The 14,460-nt window shown below is 38.2% G+C and overlaps 1 protein-coding gene across 5 annotated transcripts in view; it reads left to right on the top strand.

Moving 5' to 3' along the window:
• Positions 1-459: 459 nt before the first annotated feature.
• The window catches only part of ATP2B1 (ATPase plasma membrane Ca2+ transporting 1), a 129,068-nt gene continuing 115,067 nt past the window's right edge, over positions 460-14,460 (top strand). The window contains exons 1-2 of one of the 5 annotated variants that reach the window (XM_014590248.2): positions 460-568; positions 9,458-9,561. The gene's annotated coding sequence lies outside the window, so the exon portion shown is untranslated. Of the gene's footprint in view, positions 569-9,449; positions 9,562-14,460 lie in introns of those variants that run through there. The other 4 variants (XM_006154814.3, XM_006154816.3, XM_006154815.3 and 1 more) reach the window with 4 other exon arrangements.

The raw sequence follows: 14,460 nt of genomic DNA, 5'->3' as shown, positions 1-14,460 counted from the left end.
GGTAGTGCCCTCCTCGGGCCCGAGGGACGCGTCTCGGCGGTGCTTCTGGTCTACTCCCGCAGCTCCGCGCCACAGCCCCTCCCGCCGCCGGCCGCCCCTGCCCCGGCGCGTGGTGACCTTGAGGGCAGCAGTGCCCAGCGCTGCTCTCCCTGCGCCCTGGGAGGGTCAGCCCTCTAATCCCCGGCTTGGGCTCCCCACACGCGCTGCAGGCGGGGAGCGCCCCCCCAGGCCCCCGGCCGAGGTGGTTGGTGGATGCGTGTCAGACCGGACAGTGATTCTCCAGGAGTTGGAGCGCTGCCTTGCCTTTCTGCTCACGTCTTCTATCCACCCCCACTCCCACCCCCCCACCGCCTCACAGGATGGTCCTGATGGATTAGAATTCGTGCTTTCGGACATAGTTTTAAAAAAGAAAAGAATACCTGTCACTAGCGCCCCTCTTTTTTTAGGAAAGGGTCATTAAGGAGGAGGACGGCATTCCAGTTGGGTGCTGGGGGGTTGTCCTCCCACCTCGCGTCCTGCGGCTAAGCTAATTAACGACCCCTGTTTCTGCGCGGCGGTCACCAGCCAGGTTGGTTTCTGTGCGCATTTCATTCACCAGTTTTCTCCCGGACTCGCAGCGCTGCGAGTGTTAGTAACCTGTGCGGTGTACCAGTGCATGACCCCGAGGACAAGGGAAGCCGGTGCTCAGGGTGGGCTAAAGGGGTCTTCAGATACACCAAGGCTCGACCCATCTCGGCAGGCTTATTTTTATAGTTTTCCCTGGGTTAGAGCGCCCGGACAGCACCCTTTGGATGATGTGCACGCTACTTTTCTGGGTTTATTAATAAAATGAATGCTTCTATTGGTATCGATGGTGGTTTATGATAAACTGAGTTATATGGATTTTTTTCCATATGTGTGTAGTTATATGCATATATCTGAACTGTCTGCCCTTCAACATGGAAGCCTTTGTTGTATTTAACCTCCCCCCACCTGAGGTCAGTCTTATTTTAAAATAAGGCTCTGGTTCAGCGTGGGTGTATTTTATAGAAGTGCTTGTAAGGGCCTGGTTTGTATGAGGCTCTCTTCGGGCAGAGGGTGTGTAACCCTTTGGATGGTGACCCACGTGAGTGAATGGAGGGCCTTCACCACTTACCCTGCTGCCAGCCCTCCCTGTCCTTGTGTGTGGCAGTGGAGGATTGGGAGAATTAAGAGGGATTGGAGGAGAATCTGATTTTTGTGCTTGGGTGCTCCTCCCCCTCTTTTTCTTCCCCTCTATCCCCCCACCCCCATGACATGAAGTTTGAAGTAAATAGAAGCATTTTATTATTTTTTTTTAATCTGGAGCCTTTAACGCTAGTATATGAAATGGGTTTAGGCAATCCTGATTTCAGAGAGTCGTTTTAGTTTCTACCTTGCTTTGGATAAGATGGTTAAATTGCTGTAATTAAGGGTGGATCTCTGTCCCGATTTTGGCTTGGGTGTAGCTGCAAAGATCTTTGAGAAGTAACTGTTATTTCCTACCATATAGTCTGCAAAAGTGAGTCACATTCGGGTGAGTTGAGGACAGAGCGCCACCTTTGATTGCGATTTTTCTTTATTAAAATGGTGAAAATTTAGAGGACGCTTTCTTGATTTTTATCTTAGTTGTCCTTCCTGGCATTCCCATTGAGATGTGTAAGAGGGAATTGTTTTCAATTTTCTATAATCCGTAATTTCTCACTCTTTTGGGGAGGAATTTCTGCACTTGTATGAAAAATTGCGGTTTTTAAATGAAGTTCAGGATTTAATGTAACATTCTCAGATGAGATGAGAAAAGTTTTGAGTTGAGTTAATGAAAAAATGATAAGGATATTTGCTAGTTTGGATCTGCTTAGGAAAAGAAGTAAGGAAAGTAGAAATAGCTGCATTGTAAATAGATGTTTAAAACTAGTCATTGCCACCAAATAAGGTACCTACCAGCGTGAGGATGGTTTTACAATTCTTTTAGCTGCTGGCCTATTACGGATTCTAATTTAAACGCTCAAAATCGGTAAAATTATTAACCTTCCTTCATTAAGGTATAGGAATTCCTTTTTGCTTGTTTTGTTTGGCAACTTTTATGGTTTATTGAGAGTTTTATAGTTACTGGTATTTAAATAACACAAATGAGTATTTCCCTGGGAGTACTTACATGAAAACTTTAATAAAGTTCATGTTGAAAAGAGTGAGTTTTATAATAGGGCTCTTCTCAAGCGTATCTCATGTAGAAATAAATGGAATTTTTAATTCTTAGACAAGAATGCTGTAATGACAGCTGAATTGGTGAGATTTTCTTCCTTGCACACTTGATCCCTTTTCTCTCCTCTCTGTCCCTCTCCAATGAAAAATTTAAGGTATACTGTTTAGTTATAGAATATTTTTTGACTATTGGACTGCATATGTAACATGAGAAAAAGGATTTAGTGCTTAAGTAATGAATAAATTAACACGAATATTACCAAACATAATTTTAAATACATACCACAAGATATTACTGCATTCTATCTGAATTTAATTTTAACTCAACCCTTGAAATTTCTTCATAGGCTATACTGTAAAGCATTAACTGTTGATCTATAGAAGTCTTTAATAAGCTAAAATTAAACAGAAAATCTCTCCCAGATAAAAGGTGGTTTATGCCCTCAATGCTGCAAGATCCATTTCAAGGTATGAAACATGGCCTAGGTTGAAGGACATTATTTGAGCTCTCAGGTTGATGCATACAGAGTAATTTTACAGTTATGAATACTTTGATAGACTCCTTGATTTGGAGGTTAGATTTACTTATTTCTTTTGTCTGACAGACATATTAACTTAACCTTGAATGAAACTTACCTCTTACCATGTGAAATGAGTTTAAAAAGGAATGACCACTTGTAACTCTCGGTGATTTTTTGCAGTACTGACCAAAAAAATTTGCTCTTTTTTCCCTTACATTTTACACACCACACAGTTAAAAGTAGTGATTTTGCTTTTTACTTTTAGAATTTTAACTGCCATGCAGCAGTGCCTTCTCCATTTTCCTCCTGGCATTTTGGGCACACACACACACATGCACCTGGCATGAGTTTAAGCCATTGGGTCCAGGACTCTATCTGCGGTTGACTCTGTGGGAGTCCAGTGACCTAACCATTACGCCATCTGCTGGTTCCGAGAAAAATTGGTACTAATAGCTTATTTGGGAATGTGTAGAACCTGAAGTAACCTTTTAAAGAAAATTATATACAGGTTATGGAAATACTTTTCAAAAAGATAAATAACTTTTAAATAAATAAAATATAAATAACTTTAAAGATTTATTGTTTAGCTTTTAGAATGTCCATACACACCACATACATTGTTGTCTTGTTAAAAAAGTTATTTATTGTTGACATTGTCAAACATATGAAAATAGAGAGAATAAGCCTACTAACCAGTTTTGGTAATTATTAACTCATGAGCCACCCAAATTCGTTTATATCTTTACATAAGCAATGGATCTGTTATAAATAAGGACGAAGGACAGGTAACCGAATTTTGTTTTTACATTTGTAATATACAAAATATACTCCATAGTGCCCAATATCTAATTCAGAAGGTCCTTTTTTGTTGTTATTGTTGTTGTTTATTGTTTATATGACATGTGCATTTTAATTTTTCTGATAATTGTCTCATTTAGCCAGTACCTAAAGATAGTGTGTCTCAAATTTTGTCTTAATAAAAATACCTTTGGTTTAGGAAGTGCTTTATAGTTTTTCACAATTTATTTGTATACTATTTCATTTTTCTCACAATAAAATTATCCTGTCAGATGAGTAAGGTGGACAGTAGTAGCATATTTTTTTTTCTTCCCTAATAGGTTAAATGATTTGTATAGGTCCTAAGGTCAAGATGAACCAGAAATAGACTTGAGCTGACTTCTAGTTCATTTTTCTTCCTATTATACATATTTTGTTTAAGTATATGAAAAATTGGCTTCTATTCAGTAAATTTAATAGTGAAATATAATTAGATTTGTTTAGGTTTACCTTTTAAAATTAATTGATTATATTTGATAGAATGTAAACAGTTTATATCCTGACTTAACAGCCAAGTAAATAAATATGAAGATATTTGAAATACTATATTCTTTAACATCATGGATTCTTTTTTCTATATAAGTTAATTTTTTCAAAGATTTATTGGTGTTAGAAATGACTAAGGATGACTTAAATCTTGAGTTAACAAATAACATGCAATACTAAAAGTTTACTTTTAATTTCTGTAGTAATTACTTTGTGCATTTGTTTTTCTGTCACAACATGTTTCTTACTAAATTATCTTGATATATTAATTTGATCTGTAATGAACTTCAGTTTAAAAAGATTCTAAATGAGTTTTTGGTTTCTGAAATCTAAAACCTTGTTACAAATCTCACAAGGAAGCTAGTGGTTCTTCAGTGTTAGTGTGTATGAGAATCACTTGGGGGAGTTATTGAAAGTGCAGATTCCTTGGCATTGCCTCTACAATTCTGATTCAGCAGATTAGGCTAGGGCCCAGTAGTCTGCATTTTGAGAAACACCAATGTTAAGTTTATAACCAAATCAAAATTGTGTAGTAGAGATACCTTTATAAATCAAATGGATAGCACTGATTTGATTTTGATCATAGCTGAATTAGTAACTTGTTGATTTGGGGGATAATTTTTAAAACTTTTAAATTAGAGATACCTTCATTATCTATATGCGTAGTCTTTACGAAGATCTAACTTAAGTTACTAATTGAGCACTTGTAAACTCAGTGAATTTTTTACATTATTATTTTCATGTCTTTTCTCTGCTGTTTTCCAAATAACTTGAACATGGCTCATTTTCATTAAAATGTTACATGACAAATCATTATACTGTATATTCTTTAGCTCATATTTTTTTGTTAGAAGACTTAAATATTGCTTCTAACTAAAAGGACGTGACTTGTGGATAGGCATCCATATTAATGTCAGTTATCAAGCAGCAGCTCCTTGAAAAACAGCAGGTTGGTGCAAATGATCCTTTAGGAATATTAATGGCATCAGACTAATTGATAATTTACCATTTTGTGCATTAAAACAGAAGTTACTGCTGTTTCACCTACTGTTAAATAGCAGTTTGTGTAGTTCAGCAGTCTACTTAAAGGTCCATTTAATCTGACTTTTGAAATTATTGTATCTAAAATTGCATACCACACAGGGATTAAACTGCTTTTAATAATTTTTAAATTTAAGACTAGTGTTAAAATATAGTTGTTTTGGTTTCATTTCTAACAATGTAAATTGCCTGCACCTGCATCTGAAATACATTCATTTATACATTTATAATGAAATTAATTTGAAAGCAAGTCCATCTCAAAACTGTACTGAACCTGTGTGTGTATGTGTGTGTGTGTCCCTGCCACACACACACACAAATTTAGGCTTTTTGGCCATACTTTTAGTATATTTAGGAATCATAGGCTACAGTTTACTAATTATTGTGGAAATCTACCGTAATATAAGATTTCTGGCAAAGAGATCCAGATGAAATAAGGGGAGACTTTTTACCGTATCCCTTTATAACTATTTCCTGCTAAAATTTTCCTAGGATAGTGTCACTATTCTAAATAAAATAGTATTGGTATTTTTAGTTATTTCTTTGTGAAGAAGAATATTTGATAGTCCACTTATTTTAACTTTCAACAATATGATTTTCATTATCTGGACTACCTGTTTTTACATTAATGTTAATTTCACCTGGGCCTCTAGGAGGGTATCAGTAGAATAGTTTTGGATGGACCAGTGCTTGTTGGCACCGTGAAATCTGAGATTACACTGTCTAACTGTAAACTGGTATGACTGTTGTACAGACCTGATAAATTTAATGGCAAAATTTATGTCTCTGAAAGGTAGGTTTTGAAAAAGTTTTGACTATTTAACTAGAAGATGGTTTTAAAATAATTTTATTATTAGCAGTGAGGCTATTTTGTTCATTGTATTAACCCCAGGACTCAGTTCTCTTCCAGGAGAACTTTAAGTAATAATCTTGTGTTTTTTGGTTTTTTTTTTTTTTTTTTTGAGAGATTTTTGCCATAGAGCGTGCGCGCTTGCCAGACAGAGACATAGAGACAGAAAGCAACCATCCCAGGGGGGGTGGTCACGCCACAATCCCTTCTCCTCCATTCTCCTCTTGGGATCTTGGGCACGCACGCACACACTACCGGCGTGAGTTTTAAGCTACTGGGTCCGGGATGCGAACCACTGTCGACTTCATGGGAGTCCAGTGACATAGCCATTACTCTAACTGCTGGTTCCCTAAGTAATAATCTTGTATTCTCAAAATTCTCAGACTGTTGCTTTAATCTGTCTTTCATATTTGTGTAAGAATATTTTGTTTCTTAAAAAATTAGCTGCTGTAATTTCTTCACTGAAACTCAGTGGTTCCTCATTTTTCTTTGTATCAAGACACAACTTGATAAAAAAGACCCAACTCCGAAAGCCATTCATAAAATAGCTCAGTGTTTTTCTTTTTTCTTTTTTTTGAGAGATTTTCACTGTAGGGCACATGTGCTCGCCAGACAGACAGAGAGAGACATAGAGACAGAAAGCGAGAAATCACCCCCCAAGGGGGATGGTCACGCCGCAATCCCTTCTCCTCCATTCTCCTCTCGGGATCTTGAGCACGCACGCACACGCGCCCGGCGTGAATTTTAAGCCACTGGGTCCGGGACACGAACCACGGTCGACTACATGGGAGTCCAGTGACATAGCCATTACGCTAACTGCTGGTTCCCGCTCAGTGTTTTCTAAAATGTGTTTTAAAACATTAGTCCTGAGAAATACTAATCAGGATTTCATGTGAGAAATGAGGCAAAACCAAAGCCCAGTATATGCTGGTTATACCGTGTTTCCATTTGGGATTTCTCCAGTACTTCAATATGTTAAAACGGACCAAATCTACCTACATGTGTTTGTTTTGCCTGCCTATTTCACAGACTCCTTTTTAGTGGAACATCTCACCTGTTAATTTTTCTAAACTAACTAACCAGGGTCACTGCTTTCTACATCTACATCCAGAGGGTGCTATTCACAAAGAACATAAAGCAAATTTTGTTTTGTAGAATTGAGAACTGTGCTGCACGCTATAGTGCTGCTGACTGCCCACTCTGTGACAGTAGTACAGTCTAGCAATCTCATCCCCTTAGCTGTGAATTCATGTATATTTTTCCTCTCGTGTGGTAGACCTTCAGTCTTCTGGTCTGTCTAAATCTGCCCATCTTTCATAATTCAGCATTAGTCCACCCCTTACAGTCATCCCTCATTAATTTTCTACATTTGTAGTCTCAGTTATATACTTCCCATTTATTATGTGTTATTTTTGTCTTCGTAATTTCACCTGAAGATAATACAAAAGAGTTAAGACATGGTTGTTGAGGATATATGGAAAGGAATTTTATCCAGGAAATGTCGAATCAGTATTTTCTGACATACAGATTTAAGACTTAAATAGTGTTGCTTGCATTGTTAAGGTAAAACAGGTAAGACTGACAAAGTTGTTTTTGGAAAGTTTCTCAAGCCCTTTTATTTTTACTTGCTATAGGTGCTTGTACTGTAGCTAGAGACAGAAAGTAAGAAAGTACTCTCCAGGAGTTTTGACCACGCTGTAATCCCTCTCTCAAGATTTTGGGCACATACAAATATATAACCAATGTGTTTTCTAAGCTACTGGGTCTGGAACTCAAACTGGGCAGTCAGTCATGTGGGATCTAGCTGCCTTAACTTACATCACACTACCTAGCCTTTTTACTTTTGTTATTTTTAACCTTGCTCTTATGGATTTACAAAACAGTCTTTTATTTTTGGAGGGTGGCCACATTTCATAGACTGTTACGTAGATAGTAGAATTTAGCTTCTGTATGGGAAATACTTTTCCATTTCTGAATTTCAGTATGATAATTAATTTGTCCATATTGGATTTTTATTCTGATTATAATAAGCTTGTAATAGTAGTTAAAATTTGTTTTTTGTTTTTTGTTTGTATTTTAATTTGCCAGAGAGCCTGTGTGCTTTTCAGAGGGAGAGCCGCCTCGGGGAAGAATCACACAGCAATCTCTTCTCCTTTTCTCCCTTTTTTTTGGGGGGGGTGGTGGGAGGAGGATTTGTTTTGGTTTTCTTTTTCTTTTTTTGAAAGAGATTTTTCGCTATAGGGCATGTGCGGTTGCCAGAGAAACAGAAAGTGAGAAATCACCCCTCCCAGGGAAGATAGCCATGCTGCAGTCTCTTTTCCTCCATTCTCCACTCAGATTTTGGACGTGCACGTGCACACGCTCACACACACACACACACACACACACACACACACACACACACACGCCTGGCATGAGTTTTAAGCTGCCACGACTCGAACTGCAGTCAAGCATGTGGGAGTCCAGCAGTCTAACCATTATGCCATCTGCTGGTCCCAAAAAATTGTATTTTAAAAGAACTGATTTCACTTTCCTTTGGCTTGTGATACCTTTACCTTTAATCAGGATTGATACTTCTTTTTAAAGAAATGGTTAGTTTGGGAACCAGCAGTTAACGTAATGGCTATGTCGCTGGACTCCCATGTAGTCGACTGCGGTTTGCGTCCCGGACCCGGTGGCTTAAGACTCATGCCTGGCGCGTGCGCGTGCGTGCCCAAGATCCCTAGAGGAGAATGGAGGAGAAGGGATTGCGGCGTGACCATCCTCCCTGGGGGGGTGATTTCTCGCTTTCTGTCTGTCTCTGTCTGTCTGGCGAGCGCACGCGCCCTATAGCGAAAATCTCTCCAAAAAAAAAAAAAAAAAGAAATGGTTAGTTTTATTTATTTTATTTATTATTATTATTTTTTTTTTGCTATAGGGCGTGTGCGCTTGCCAAACAGACAGAGAGAGACAGAGAGACAGAAAGCGAGAAATCATCCCCCAGGGAGGATGGCCACACCGCAGTCCCTTCTCCATTCTCCTCTTGGTATCTTGAGCATGCACGCACACACTACCGGCGTGAGTTTAAGCCACCGGGTCCAGGACTCAAACCGCGGTCGACTATATAGGAGTCTAGCGACATAGCTATTATGCTAACTGCTGGTCCCTAGAAATGGTTAGTTTTATTATAATTTGGTACAAGTCTCATGTGCTTACCAGAGAGAAATGGGGGAGGGGGGAGTGGGAGAGAGACAGAGACAGACAGAGAGGGTGGGAAAAAGAATGCCAGCCACCAGGTCCAGGACTTGAACTGTGGTTAGCCATGTGGGAGTCCAGTGCTTTAACCACCACATTACTTGCTGGCTCCCTGATTGATATTTTAAAAATCCATTTGTTAGATCTATAATCCTTTAGCAGTGTATGATGTATTGTAAAATGCCATAATTTGAAGTATATATTATGGTTTAAATATAATAAATCATGTTCTTTTAGTTGCTACTTAAGAATACCATGAGAGCTAAGTTTTGAAATATGTTTGTTATAGGTTCTAATTTTTCCAAGAGGGTTCTTTTCCATGAACTGAGAGTGAATCAACTGTTAGCTCCTGACCTGGTGCAGAATCTCTGTGGGACTCAGGAAGACGTATAGGTACATATTCTTTGTTAACATTTAAAGCATAGCTATGTGGTTATTCTTGCAACTTCATTCTTCAGGTTCAGAAGGAAAGTCTGCATTGATTCCATGGTGTCTATTGAATACTTGTGAGATAAATACATGGAGTGGTATTTTTAAAAATTAACTAATCATTTATATAGATTTAGTATGTAAATCTATATATTTTTAAATTTCAGAAAAAAAATTAAAGCTGCTCTCCAGAGATTAGCACAGCTGAAACTGTCTAGGTGCACTGCTGTTAAGTATTCTCCAACCTTTTCAATTTTATAGATAGAATTGTTGATAAGATATTGTAGGAGGAATTCTAGGACTTGCTTCTGCTTTAATAATGATCATAATACAATCTTTGATCAAAGAGGAGCATGGAAGTGTCTTTAAGAGTGAGAAAATAAAAAAATCTGAAGGCAGAGTTCAGTAGTGAGTCTTGATCTTCTACTGAGACACACATGTGTGATATTGACATCTACTCCAGGCTGCCTTAAAATATCTAGAATTGGTAAGATTTTTCTGTTCCTTTGCTATTATTCTGTCCTTTTCTTCTCTGTTCTGCTCAAAATCAAAGGAGTGATGCTGTAAGTACTTTTTTCCTTTCATTTAGTTTAAAAAGTGAGTCATGAACTTCAGATAAATTATTTTGGACACTCTGACAGCTAATACCATGATGGAGTACTGAGTTAAAGTGCCTCAGTTCACTTAGAGGGCTGAAAAAAGAAGTCAGTTATTGAAATGGGGAAGGGAGATCAAGCCAAGAAAAAGGGACTCCTCCAGTATGAGACCCCCTGAATATCAGGTGTCAAAAATAAAAAAAAAAAAAAAAACGTTGGCTTAAAACTCGCGCCGTGTGTGTGTGTGTGTGTGTGTGTGTGTGTGTGTGTGGCACTGCCTGCCCAGGATCCCAAGAGGAGAATGGAGGAGAAGGGATTGCCACTTGGCCATCCCCCCTGGGGGGTGATTTCTCACTTTCTCTCTGTCTGTCTCTGTCTGGCGAGAGCACACGCCCTATAGCCAAAACCTCTCCAGAAAAACCCCCAAAGATCAGTGAGTCAAATCAGCCCATCTCTACACACACAGTAGATTGAGGATACAGTTTAAATTAACTTGCCTTTGAGCTTAACCACGACTATCTTATGTGATCAAACCCTGCAACCTGATTTTCTGTCTACCTCTGACCCTGAGAAAGCAGAGTGAGGGGTGTTGTGTGACCCTGGGCAGTATTCTTTTTTTTGCTAGGAGCACACACTATTCTTAGAGGTTATATGTATCTTTATGCTACCCCTATTTGTGGCTGGACCTAGAACTGTTTGGTTTTGGTTTTTACTCTGTGGTATCTTAAGAACTTTCCTGATTTAAATTTGGTTTTTTTTCTTTGCCACTAAAAAGACTGGTGACCTTGGGTAAATTACTTGGTTTCTTTGTTACCTCCTAAAGAGTACAGAGTGTAAAATTCAGAGTTTTCAAAAAATTTTCTTCCTTGGAAGTTTGGCTTTTAAAAAGTTTTGTATAGCTGTAGCTGATTCCCTCCCCACTTCCTTTCCCCTTTTTCCCCCCAGCCATTTAGATTTTAATTTTCTTATGTTTGCCTTCCAATTTTGTCTTTTAGTTGCTTTATTATATACCATCATTTGATGTTCCATCTGTGATATTTACTGTTTCATTTATGAATATAAATTTATTGAAAAGCTAAATTATCTAAGATTTACAGTTAAAAAATGGTATATAACTGGCATTTCATTCTACTTCCTGCCAAGCATACACTAAAATGAGAGTAAGGAAACTTCTAAAAGGCCATAAATCCACAAAGGATAAGAGGAACCCATACCAAAATTTTGGAAGAAGTTGACTTAGTAGACCCATAAAAACAATTCTAAGTCAGTAATGGAAAAGCCCAAAAGTAACTCAGTTTGCATTACAGAATTCCCCACATGCTCAGAGTTGGGAAAATGGGCAGCGCTGCTGAAGGAGTGATGACTAAAACTGGAGGGCTAGTTGAAAATTTAAGATTTTGATACTCAGTTATTTTCCCCCCCTCTCTGTAGATCTGTGATCCCTTATCCCACACCCTTGCAGAAGAATGGAAACTTATTTTCTAGAAAAGACTATACATACTTGTGAAAACTGTTGAAAACCGTAGTACCAACCACACTAAAAACTAAGTGAAAGTTTATGTGTTTATGTTAAAATTTGTAGTCTTTCTTCCTCGTTCAGGATTTCAGAATGCAGGTCAGAATAGAAGTGTCTTCTCTGAATACTCTAACCAGCTCAAGGAAAAAACCTAAAAATTTCATCATTGGATGAATGTCTCTCCAAAGGAAAAGTCCCAGTCAGGTTATTCTACAGTGAAAGCTGTAGTTAGAAGTCCCTAGCTTTGGGTCTAGAATTTATACTTAGCTGTGTCCTGTTTTTTCTATTTTTTCATAATTAATAAAATAGTTACAACCTTGTTAAGGAATAATTGACACATGGTAAATTTCACATGGTTATAGTTTTGACATGTGTTTATTTCAGTGAAATTACCACCACAATAAAGTTAAAGAGCATAGCCATTCACCTAAAGATTTCCTTATGCTTTATCTTCCATTTCTTCCCTCTACTTCACCTCTTTTTCTCAGGCACACACTGATCTACTTTCTGTCATAGATTAATTTGAATTTTTATATACATGGAATCAATACAGTGTGTGTTCTTTCTGGGTCTGGTTTTCACTTGAGGTAATTATTTTGAGATTCATATGTGTTATGTATGTTAATAGTTCATTCCTTGTTACTGCTAATAAAGATTTTACTGTATAGATATACAATTTATATATCCATTCATCTATTGATGGGCCTTTTGGTTTTAGTAAAGCATAATTCCTTTTAATTATTGAAGTTGTAGTTGCTTTGTATATTCTAGATAAAGTACTTTTGAAAACATTTGTGCCTGTACTGGGAGTAGAGGGAAGAGTGATGGCATGTAGATATATACAGGAGCATTACATTTTCTATAATAGAGTTTGGTACTAAAATGAATAAAGGATTTGGTAGTACAGTTCCTGGTTACCTGAGTGGGAAATTGGGTAGTAGGACTGAAAAGATTGTTGGTAATTAGAGAGGAAAAAAATAGCCCTTGTAGATTTGTCTGAACAAATTTTATTGTTCAAACTAGAAGAGAATACATGTGTAAAGTAAGTTGAAATGTGTGGGTAACCCAGATATGTCATCTGTCATTCAGATTCCGTGTCTAGTCTTGTGTATCTTAGATGTACAATTCAGTATCACTTTGGGTAAAATAATCCATTTAGGACCAATTTGTGGTGTGGTGATTTAGGCTGCTGGATCTCATATGGCTGACTACGCGGTGCAAGTCCCAGACCAGCAACTTGAAAAGCATGCTGGGAGTGTGTGTGTACCCAAAATCCTGAAAAGAGGGAAACATGGAGAAGAAAGGATTGTGGCGTGATTGTCCCCCATATGGGGGGGTCCTTTCTCACTGGGGGCTGCCTTCTCCCTTTCCCTTTCCCTGTCTGATTCTAGTGAGCACATGAACAAATTTTTTCTTATACAAGCATAAATGGGTAAGATAGACCTAATCAAATGTTTCTTTAAGACAGAATACAGGCAACTTAAAGTTTCTCTTTCTTTAATTTCTGTCTCAAGTCTTCTACTTTGCGAGCTCAAACTCATTTATTTTTTCTTACACTGAATAATCGGTTGCCGTATTCGGTTTCTTGAGTCTTTTCCTGGGATTTTCCTTACCCCCATGCAATCTAAACAGCTCATAAAAACATACGAGAACTTTATTTTTGAAACCATTTTCGCCATAGGGCACATGTACTCACCAGAGAGACATAGAGACAGTGAAAGGGAAGGTAAGAAATAACCCCCCAGGGGGTTGGCCATGCCACAATCCCTTCTCCATTCTCCTCATGGGATTTGGGGCATACATGCCTACATGTCTTGTGTGATTTTCAAGCTGACAGGTCTGGGATTAGAACCATGGATGGCTGTGTGGGAGTCAGCCCCTTAAATACCATGTCACCTGCTAGCCCCCAGAAACATTTTCCCCGAAATATTAATAATAACATATAGCCTTTAGGAATGTGGTGTATGATTTCTTCATGGGGATGGTACATACTCTTTAATGTTAGGGTTTAATGCCATGAAAGGTTGACTGAGGGGACACGGGGACACTCTTTAATAAATCTGATAAGGAGGATACATTTATAAGTGTGCGTAACAATCACATTTTAAAATTCCACAACCTTCATTGATTTCCTGTCTTCTCATTGAGGAACTTGATTCTTTCTTTTTTCTTTTCCTTTTTTTTTTTTTTTTTGCTATGGGGTGCGTGCACTCACAAGACAGACAGAGAGATAGAAAGCGAGAAAAGCGAAAAATCACCCCCTGGGGGGATGGCCATGCCGCAATCCCTTCTCCTCCATTCTCCTCTCAGGATCTTGGGCACGCACGCACGCACGCACACGCGCCCAGCATGAGTTTAAGCTACTGGGTTCGGGACTCAAACTGCGGTCGACTGCTTGGGAGTTCAGTGACATAGCCATTACATTAACTGCTGGTCCCGAGGAACTTGATGTTGATGGAATTTCCTCTTGCTTTATGTTTAAAGTAGAATCTTAGAGAGAGCTAGCAGTCATAGATGTTAGTAACAACTCAGGAACAACAACAGAAAACCCTCATATCCTTTTGTCAAAGTACCTTGAAAAATAGAACAGCTCTAAAACACTGTAGTTGCTTTGACAAGATAAAGAGAATTTAAAATTATTGAATAAAATGAACAATTTTGTATCTGCTTTTTACCTGCCAGATACTATTCTTTGTGTGACTTACAAATATTAACCTGTTTAAATGAGTGAATTCTATGGACTTTGTGGAT

This window comes from Tupaia chinensis, unplaced genomic scaffold (genome assembly GCF_000334495.1).
Source record: "Tupaia chinensis unplaced genomic scaffold, TupChi_1.0 Scaffold000423_1, whole genome shotgun sequence".
Lineage (NCBI taxonomy): Eukaryota > Metazoa > Chordata > Mammalia > Scandentia > Tupaiidae > Tupaia > Tupaia belangeri.
The sequence above is the reverse complement of the archived record's forward strand: the minus strand, read 5'-3'. Positions and strand labels throughout refer to the sequence as shown.